Source organism: Hordeum vulgare, chromosome 3H (assembly GCF_904849725.1).
Source record: "Hordeum vulgare subsp. vulgare chromosome 3H, MorexV3_pseudomolecules_assembly, whole genome shotgun sequence".
NCBI classification, from domain to species: domain Eukaryota; kingdom Viridiplantae; phylum Streptophyta; class Magnoliopsida; order Poales; family Poaceae; genus Hordeum; species Hordeum vulgare.
In genome coordinates this window covers 181,698,069-181,709,136 of record NC_058520.1, presented here as the reverse complement: position 1 = coordinate 181,709,136, position 11,068 = coordinate 181,698,069, and positions in this window count along the sequence as shown.

Genomic DNA, 11,068 nt, shown 5'->3' with positions numbered 1-11,068 from the left:
CTTATCAGAAATTCTATAGTGCTCCCACTCACTTCTTTGGAAATACAAGTTTTTCATAAACTTTGTACAAACCCAAAAGCTTTGATCATCTCATCAAAGCGTATATTCCAACTCCGAGATGCTTGCACCAGTCCATAGAAGGATCGTTGGAGCTTGCACACTTGTTAGCATCCTTAGGATCAAAAAAACCTTCTGGTTGTATCACATACAATCTTTCCTCAAGGAAACATCGAGGAAACAATGTTTTGACATCCTATGTGAAATATTTCATAAATAATGCAGCAACTACTTACCTAATTCCAACATACTTTTAGCATCACTACGATTGAGAAAGTCTCATCATAGTCAACTCTTTGAACTTGTCGAAAACATCTTTGCGACAAATTGAGCTTTTCTTAATGGTAACTTTTCACCATCATCGTCTGTCTTTATTTTAAAGATCCATATTTACTTAATAGTCCTACGACCATCAAGTAGTTCTTCCAAAGTCTACACTTTGTCTTCATGCATGGATCCTCTCTCGAATTTCATGGCCTCCAGCCATTTGTCGGAATCTGGGCCCACCATCGCTTCTCCATAACTCGTAGGTTCATTGTTGTTTAACAACATGACCTCCAAGACAGGGTTACTGTACCACTCTGTAGTAGTACGCGACCTTGTCGACCTACGAGGTTTGTAGTAACTTGATCCGAAGCTTAATGATCACCATCATCAGTTTCAGTTCAATTGGTGTAGGCGCCACACGAACATCTTCCTGCGCCCTGCTACACACTGGTTGAAGTGACGGTTCACTAACCTCATCAAGTTCCACCACCCTCCCACTCAATTCTTTCGAGAGAAACCTTTCCTCGAGAAAGGACCCGTTTCTAGAAACAAACACTTTGCTTCCGGATCTGAGATAGGAGATGTATCCAACTGTCTTGGATATCCTATGAAGATGCTTTTATCCGCTTTGGGTTTGAGCTTATCAGACTGAAACTTTTTCATATAAGCGTCGCAGCCCCAAACTTTCAAGAAATGACAGCTTAGGTTTCTCCAAACCATAGTCTATACTGTGTCATCTTAACGGAAATACGCGGTGCCCTATTTAAAGTGAATGCGGTTGTCTCTAATGCATAACCCATAAACGATAGTAGTGATTCGATAAGAGACATCATAGTATGCACCATATCAAATAGGGCGCGGCTATGACGTTCGGACACACCATCACACTATAATGTTCCAGGTGGCATGAATTGCGAAACAATTTCCACATTGTCTCAACTGTGTACCAAAACTCGCAACTCAGATATTCATCTCTATGATCATATTGTAGACAGTTCATCCTCTTGTCATGATGATCTTCACTCTGAAATAGCTTTGAACTTTTCAACATTTCAGACTTGTGATTCATCAAGTAAATACTCATGTATCTACTCAAGTCGTCAGTAAAGTAAGAACATAACGATATCCACTGCGTGCCTGAGCACTCATTGGACTGCACACATCAAAAAAGTATTGCATCCAACAAGTTACTTTCTTGTTCCATGTGGTATGATTTTGCATGTCTCAAGTGATTGAAAATCAAGTGAGTCTAAACGATCCATCTGCATGGAGTTTCTTCATGCGTTTATACCAACAGGTATGGTTTGCATGTCTCAAACGTTTCAAAAATGAGTGAGTACAAAGATCCATCAGCATGGAGCTTCTTCATGCATTTTACACCAACATGACTCAATCGGCACTGCCACAAGTAAGTGGTCCTATCATTATTACTTTGTATCTTTTTGGCACCAATATTATGAACATGTGTAACACTACGATCGAGATTCAGTAAACCATTGAAGGTAATTATTCAAGCAAATAGAATGACCATTATTCTCTTTAAATGAATAATCGTATTGCAATAAACACGATCTAATCATGTTCATGCTCAACGCAAACACCAAATGACAATTATTTAGGTTTAACACCAATCCCGATGGTAGAGGGAGCGTGCGATGTTTGACCACATCAACCTTGGAAACACTTCCAACACGTATCGTCACCTCACCTTTAGCTAGTCTCCGTTTATTCCGTAGCTTTTATTTCGAGTTACTTATCACTTAGCAATCGAACCGGTATCTAATACCCTCGTGCTACTAGGAGTACTAGTAAAGTACACATCAATATCATGTATATCAAATATACTTTTGTTGACTTCGCCAGCCTTCTCATCTACCAAGTATCTAGGGTAGCTCCGCCTCAGTGACCGTTCCCCTCATAACAGAAGCACCTAGTCTCGGGTTTGGGTTCAATCTTGGGTTTCTTCATTAGAGCAGCAACTGGTTTGCCATTTCATGAAGTGTCCCTGCTAGCCCTTGCCCTTCTTGAAACTAGTGGTTTTACTAACCATCAACTATTGATGCTCCTTCTTGATTTCTACTTTCGCAGTGTCAAACATTGTGAATTGCTCAAGGATCATCATATCTATCCTTGATATGTTATAGTTCATCACGAAGCTCTAGCAGCTTAGTGGCAGTGACTTTGGAGAACCATCACTATCTCATCTGGAAGATTAACTCCCACTTGAGTCAAGCGATTGTTGTACTCACACAATCTGAGAACATACTCAACAATTGAGCTTTCCTCCTTTACTTTGTAGACAAAGAATCTTGTCGGAGGTCTCATATGTAGTGCCCCAAGTGTAAACCTTCCCTATTTGGAACCTATTGCAAGTGGGTCCACCTTGTCAGGGATATGATGATATCATTTGTGCCATGACCTCATGTGACGTTCCTTTTTTTTGTTTCCTTCCCAGGCATGCATGCCATATCATATCTTCCATGTTTCATTGAGACTTTGTGATTACAAGTGTGGTGGTGATGATGTGGTATCTTGTGATTTCATGTGATGTTGGTGCATATGTGTTGGGGTGAGTAGTAGTAGTGTTTGTGGTGATAGTTGGTTTGCAAACCCTTTGATTACAAAACTCCTCTCTCTCTCTAATTCCCTAGTTCAAATATTAGCTTGCTCCTAAGCTGTTTTAAAAATGTCCTATGTTTAAAGAATATTGTGGGGATGATGGAGTGACATATTTGATGTTTTGTTAAGATGAAATTAGGGTGAAATAAATCCAAAACAGAAATTAAATTGTTGTTTTGAATTTATTCAAGTTGCTCCAAAAATTCCCTTTGTATTTTATTCAAATAGGTTAAATGTTTTCATGACCAGGGGCATATTTATTTTGTTTTTATCTCCAACAGAAAGCCATGTGTCTATTTTTATTTCTCTGGGTTTTCTTTTAATGGCAATTAGTCCAGGAGCTTCTTTCTCTATCTGCCACCCTAGTGGGCTTCCTCCCACCTAGGCTGTCCCATCTCCCTTCCTCCCTCGCGCAGGTGGCCCGTGCGTTTTCGTTCCCCTTCAGACGTCGTCGTGTTCCCTCGCCTTTCCGTCAGCGTTGCAGCAGAGAGGAGTTGACGCCGTGAGGGCGCCAACATCGAGGCCCCCCTTTATAATTCGTTGGCGTCCGTGCCTTCCCCCTCCTCCTAGGGTTCCTCCTCTCCCCAGTTCGCCGCCGCCACCTCTCTTCCTTCCCTTTCTCTCTTCTCCCGTCGACAGGTGAGTCTCTGCTAGGTTCAGACCAGAGAGAGAGAGAAGCTCCTCGCCAGCGTCTTCCCCGCTCCCATCGTCGTCCGCCGCCGCCGCCTTGTCCAAGAGCTCGGAGTTTGACCTCGCATTCCACTCCCGTCATCGGTAGGGTCGGGGAGCGACCACACCGACGGGGCCGAGCTCGTCTCCGGCGCAAACCCGGTGGTCTGCCTCCTCTTCTTTGGTCTGCGGTTCAGGGCTTCGTCATCGTCGATCTGCCTTATCTCCGGCGCCCTCCTCCTCCGATCCGAACCTCTACTTACTCCCCAAGGTGAGGATTAACCTCTCCTTCCTTCCTCCTTCGTAGATCAGCCCGGATCCTGTAGGTGCGCGTGCATGCTCTTTGTTTCGAGCAGCAGCGGTAGCAGGTGCAGGTGGTGGTCGTGTCGTGGCGTCTAGGTAGTGCTGGGTGCAGTAGTAGTGGATCTCTAGGGGCCCCTTCACCTCGTTTTGCTCCGGCCTCCGGGAGCAGCAGCAGCATGACGAGCCACTCGGCGATCTCATTGTCGTCGTGCTCCTCTGTCGAAGCAAGCAGCAGAGAGATGTTGTGTGTGTATCTTCTCTGTCAGGTGCGCCATGCATGTGTAGCAGTAGCAGGGGAGCTCTCCCCTTCGTGTGGCAACATCGTGGTGCAGGTTCTCTCCTCCGGTAGCGCAGCGCACCAGCAACCGCAGCGAGAACACCCCAGCGATATCCCTGTCGCTGGTTTTCTTTGTAGGCAGAGAAGGGATTCCTGCTAGCTTACCTTGTTTGAGGGCCCTTCTCTGTCAGTTGTCGAGCCGTAGCGTAGTGGTAGTGGTGTTGTGTGCCTGATGAGTAGGGCGCGGGTTCGATTCCCCATCATGGCACCTTTATTTGTTTTTCTTGCTCCTGCACAGTAGCGCACACGGACAAGTCACCCTGTTGGCTTCCCTTTCTCTGTCGAACTTATAGCAGTAGCGCAGTGGTTGTGTGTGGAGTGTTGCACCAGGGGCTCTGGGGCTCGAATCCCAGAGACACGCCATTTTCTTTTCCTTCTTTCTAATTTTTTTCCCTTGCTTTGTTTGCTATACTTGTGCCTAGATCAATGGGTGACAAGTGTCATTAAATTTTTTTCCCTTTTGCTTGATGGAGGAGTGGCAGAAAGCATGTATGTGTGTTCATGTGTGTTATTGTAGATGTGTGTGTTTATGTGTGCGTGTGAGTGCTTGAGGGTGAGTGTGTGTGCAAGTGTGTGTGTGGCTCTACACACATGCTTGTGCAATTGCACAAGCACTTGAGATGAGCCTTGTGTTGTGTGTTCCAGTAGATTCATGTGCATGTGAAGATAGTGTGGTGATATGATGGTTCCATGTTTTATCTTGTTTAGTAGATCCCCTTCATTTTGGTGCTTGGTAGTAAGTGCTTGCCTTGAGGTAGTGGTGGTGATATGTGTGTGGTGAGGCAGCCCCACTTTGCAACACTTGTGCTCCTCCTCATGTTCATATGAAAGAGGGCATGAGGTGTGTGTAAGATCTATGTGGTAGTAGTGTTTGGGTTGTTGATATGCATGACACCAACATGGGGTCCAAACCCTCATGTCCATATTGTCTTTGTGCACATGAGCATAGCTATGTGATAGTTGTTCTAGTGAGAGTTGCATGAAATGTTGCACTATTCACTATGTTGGATTCTATGTAGAATTCCTTTTCTAGTTTGTGCTCACTTGCTCCAAGTAAGTGCCCACATATTATATATGTTTTTGTGGTAGAAAGATCCCAGTAATCCATGGTGAAATCATTTTTGCCATTGGAACATTTTCTGGAAAAGTCATACTTACATTTTCTTCTAAGTTTAGAGCTTGGTTCCATGAATTGTGATGTGCTCTTGTATTTGTTTCTTGGTTGTGGTAGTAGAGGGTGACCCCCTCTACCACATGTTGGTTTCAATTCATGATTTTGAAGCCATGTGTGCAAGTTCTGCCCATCCAAAGTAGGCTTGTGACTGAAATTCCAGATTAGTGAAAATCTGAGATTTTCACTAAGTCTGAGAATCTGTTTATATTTTATTCTCCTGTAGATGAGGTTGTGCTGGTCATTGTGTTGTGATCTAGCCCTAGGTTTCAACTAGCAAGTTGGACCTGATATGTTTTTCTAGCTCTCTGTAAAATTCATGTCATTTGGAGCCCTGTAGGTATTGTTTTGTCTGCCGTCAAAAAGCTTCAAAGCAAAGACAGAAAGTTAGGTGCAGGAATTTTCACCAAGTCCCTGAGATCTGATGGTTTTGGTAAATTTTGCAGCCTCGTATATTCCTGTCTTTAATACCTTTTTGTGTGATTTTTGCTTGTGATGGTAGTATTCTTGGCTAGCTACAGCCACATATATTATTTGTCATAGTTGGGTAGCTGTAGGTGCTTTGCATGTAGCTCACAAAGTGCTATGATGCAGTTTATGGCAGATTGTGTAGTTTTGTCATTTTCATGATTGTGAGTGCTTAGTTGATGTTGTGGTGTTCTTATTTGCTCCAACCCATCCATGATGGGTTGTTTTATGTCTTGGCAACCTGGGAATACCAGATTAGTGCCATTTGAGTGTGTGGAGATGATTTTGACACGTAGGGCTTCATATCTTGTTTCGTTGATTCCCGTTGATCCGTAGCTCCGATTGTAATGTTCTTTACATGGTGTTGCATCGTTTTCACGAGACGCATCTGATCATGTCATTCTCATGCACGTCAAAATAGGTTAGCATGCAGTTCTGTCCAAGAACTTGTTTTAGCTTCTTAAGCTTGTGTTAGTGATAGAAATAGTGATGCATGCTCATTTTTCATCTCATGCATCATATGCTTGTTGCATCTTGAGGTGATGTTGTTCATTGGATGTTATTATTATGTTGGGTAGCACCGGGATCGGAGAACGAATACGTGGAGTCAGGAGAGTACGTGCAGGACGATCAAGAACCATTCCAAGCTGAGGAGATCACAGGCAAGATGATATGACCTTGATTCCATCTCTAGACTTGTTATGCTAGATAATGTTTCCTTTGTAATACGCTCGCTGCCTACCACTGAAATATTTGCCTCTTGATATGCCATGAACCCAAACACTATTCCTACCTAGAAAAACTTGAATCGCTAAGTAGGCTTTGCTCAGCTACTAATGTTAGCGTTGCTAGATGCAGGTGTTTTGGTCTCATGCGATAACATGAGATTGATATCATTATCTTAAATTCTGTTATTTAATAAATGCACCTATATACTTGGTAAATGACGGAAGGCCTAGCCTTTTACCGGGTGCTTTGTTCCGTTATTGCCACCATAGTTACCGGCTACCGGTGTTTGATTCCATATTGATCGCTCCTAACACGTTCGGGGTTGTTATGGGGCCCCCTCGATAAATCGCGTAGTGCTAAGGCTTGTCCGGAAGGACCCAACATTGGTGTTAATTTGCTAATCACTTAATAATAAACTGCATACGGAATAGCTACCCCGAGGAATTTAATCAACAACCCGGGTCAATGCTCCTCATGAGCGTTGGTCCAACCCAGAGCAGCTTATTACGCTCCCCGGGGCAACTCGGTGTTTTGGCGTGGTAACCATCGCTCATCCGGCGTGTCCTGAGACTGAGATACGCGGCTCTTATCAGGGTCGTCGACACGTCGGGAGGTCATGCTAGCCTTGCCTTACCTTAGCGATATATCTTGCGTATAGGAATCCCGGTGAAGCTTTGGTTCTCCCCAGAGTTGAGGTTTTCCTCTAAGGAATCTGACGAGATCACGAGATTCGTGATAGAGGATTACTTTGTGGTATGTGTACGTTTGTGATGGACTAGTTGGAGCACCCCTGCAGGGTTTAATCTTTCGGAAAGCCGTGCCCGCGGTTATGTGGCAACTTGGAATATTTTGTTAACATCCGGTACTAAATAACTTAAACAAAAGCTAATAAAATTGCCAACTGTGTGCGTAACCGTGACTGTCCCCTCGAAGATCTCTCTTCGATCGGGAACATGGTGGGGTTATGAATGACGTAGGTAGGTGTTCAGGATCACTTAGTGATCAAGTATTCACGATCGCTAGTATAGTCCACCTTCATACATGTTCTACGTAAGTTAGCCACCAAATCAAGCTTAGGATGCTGCAACCTTAAACACTTCACCTTATCCTACCTAATAACTTGACTAGTCCTGGCACCAAGGTCTTAGATTGTTGAGTCCCTGTGGCTCACGGATTCCTCCACAATACCAACAGGTTCACGTACCCCAGAGACAGATGATCCCGACGGCACGCAGCTGGCGTGGCAGTACGATGAGGAGACAGACCGCCTGTACGTGAACTATCCAGAAGATTGAGGCGTGGTCGTGGTCATGGGCCTGCAGGCAGGGTAGCATAGCCTTTCTATGTTTTGTAGTCCGTAGCAGAACTACTTTGGTTGTATGCGTGATGTACTCTGATATATTTATGAGAAGGCAATTGAACCCCTGATTGTCTATCTTTATTATTATGTATGCGTTGTGTTACCTGTTTGCGAGACGCTTAGATGCGCTCCTTTCCAATTCAGGGCCTCGATCCCCAGATCGCAAAGGATCGCATCTTAGTCGTTACAAGTTGGTAATCAGAGCCTTACGACCATAGGAGCCTTTGTGTGATCGTACTTGGCCGAGTCGAGTCTAGAAATATTTTGAGTCTTAGTTATATCGGAGAGTAGGATTCTTTTTTCTCCTCTTCTCTGCTCTGGTGAGGTTCCCGGCTTATGAAATGTTTAACTCTACTCCTTTTCTCGCTCAAAATTTTTTTAGGATCACGCGGGCATTTGTGAAATCTATATGATTTCGATGTGACGGAGTCCTGTCCTGGTGCCTCCTATCTGCTTTAAGTTTCAGGGGAGTTGAGCTCTAGGGGATTCTTGCGCACATCGCCATCATTCAGATTTCTGAGTATCTAAGAATGAAGGAAGTTCGTTATTGCTTCAATACTGGTAGTGGCGAGATAACCCCGATGTCCCCAGTACTGGTGCAGATTGTTCGGGGGTACTACCACACTTGGTATCGTTGTGATCACGAGGGTCTGTTGTAGATGAAGGTCCAAGATGTTGGTTGTGTGTTGAAGGATGTGATACAGGTGACGAGTTAGTTTAGAAGTTGTGTGAAATACTCCTTGTATCCGTGTACCAGATTGCATGACCAGTTATTTCGGGAATTCATAGGTGGGATATCAAGTAGTATCTTGTAGGACTATCTTCCTCCAGACGCATGATTGAGGTTGGGGAAATCTCGATCATATGTTTGTTCCGAGCAGTTCTAGCTCATACTCGTTTGCAGTGGTCTTAATCGGAATTTTGTCGTCCGTCACTTTGAGGATGCACTCTTGCTATGTTATTCGAGTGCAATTGGTAAATTCTGTTCAGATATTCTGTCTTTTGATTCAGCAATATCTTCAATTATTCTGTGGACTAACATGTTGTCCGTCTTCAGGATGGCTCCACCGACTCGTCAGAACCCAGGGCGTGAGGATATGCTGCCTCCACCTCCTCCCCCTCCGCCGCCGCCTCCTCCTGTAGAGGCCTGGAAAGCGGTGATGGCAGCTACTAATGCAAACACCCAGATGTTGATTCAGTTCCTGCAAGAGAGAGCCAACCAACAGCAAGGCAATTTTCAACATGGTGGAAATCAGTTTGCGAGTCTGAGTCAGTTCCTGTCAAACCAGCCAAAGACGTTCACTTCATGCGACCAGCCATTTGATGCAGAAGATTGGATCCGTGATATGAACAAACATTTCGAGTGTAGCAATGTGCGTCCCGAGGATTATGTCAAGTTTGCAATGTTTCAGTTGAAGGGGCAGGCTTCTATCTGGTGGCAACAGCTCAAGGACTCCAGAGGCGCCAGGGTGATGTCTTGGGATGAGTTCTGTCGTGACTTCAGGTCCCACTACATCCCTTCCAGTTTTGTGGAGGAGATGCGTGAGAAGTTCAAGCGTTTGAAGCAGGGAGGCAATTCCGTGTACAAGTACAATGTTGAGTTCCACGATCTGGCCCGTTACGCGCTGCAGGATATCCCGGATAAGAAGAGCAAGATTTATCAGTTCAGGGGTGCCTTGAAAGAAGATTTGCAGTTAGCTCTTGCCTTGCACGATCCTGAGGAGTTCGACAAGTTCTACAACCTAGCTCTCAGAGCAGAGGCAACCTTGCTCAGGGTGGAAAATTCTAAGAAGCGCTTCAGAGATTCCATCTCTTCCTCGACTCAGGTGGTTCAGAAGCAACAGAAGTTTTGGGTTTCTCCTCCTCCTCCTCGGCACTCATAGCAGCTGAAGCACTCAGGTGGTCGTGGTTCTTCCCACCCACCCAACCCTGGCTTTTAGCAGAGATACCAGCATCAGAAGCAAGGGCCTCCTCAGACTCAGTACCGGAAGCAAGCAGATGTCACTTGTCACAAGTTTGGACAAAAGGGTCACTATGCCAACAAATGTACTTTTCAGCTCCGACTGCCGCCTCCTCCTCCAGGCAAGCCTCCAAGCAACTCTCTTGTCAAGTTCAACCCCAGATCAGCTCGAGTCAACATGGTGAACGCAACTGAAGCAGAGAACTCGTCAGATGTGATCATGGGTAACCTCCTCGTCAATGATATTCCTGCTAAAGTGTTATTTGATTCTGGTGCATCGCATTGCTTCATCTCCAAGCCTTTCATAGCTAAGCATGATATTCCTGCAATTCATTTGGATAGTCCCTTCCGTGTGGTTTCTCCGGGCATGCGCATGAGTTCGCACATGAGGGTTCCGGATGCTTCTGTTAATATAGGCAGTTATTCCTTTCTGGCGTCTCCTATTGTCTTGGGCAATTCCAACATCGACTTGATTCTTGGTATGGACTGGTTGGCCATGAACAAGGCATCAATTGATTGTGAAGCCAAAGAAGTGAAGCTTACCCACTCTTCGGAAGACGTGATTATATTCGCGGCGCGCGATGATACAATTCGTCTGTTCTCCTTGAATGAAAAGGGTGAGAGCAATCCTATTGAGCAAGTTCCAGTGGTCTACGAGTATGAAGATGTGTTTCCTGAAGAGCTGCCAGGCATGCCTCCGCACCGTGAAGTTGAGTTTGTCGTTGAGCTTGAGCCAGGCACAGAGCAAGTGTGCAAACGGCCGTACAAGCTGGGTCCAGAAGAATTGAAGGAACTTAAGAGGCAACTCGATGAGCAGGAGCATTTGGGTTTGATCAGACCGAGCTCGTCTCCGTGGGGCTGTGGAGTTCTGTCTGTCAAGAAGAAGGATGGCACGGACCGACTGTGTGTCGATTATCGTCCATTGAATAAGAAGACAATCAGGAACAAATATCCACTTCCGAACATAACTGATTTGTTCGAACAGTTGAAAGGTGCTAAAGTATTCTCCAAGCTTGATCTCAGAATTGGCTATCATCAAATTCGCATTCGCGAGGAAGACATTCCGAATACGGCCTTTAGGACTAGTTTTGGCTCGTATGAGTATACGGTCATGTCTTTTGGTCTGGC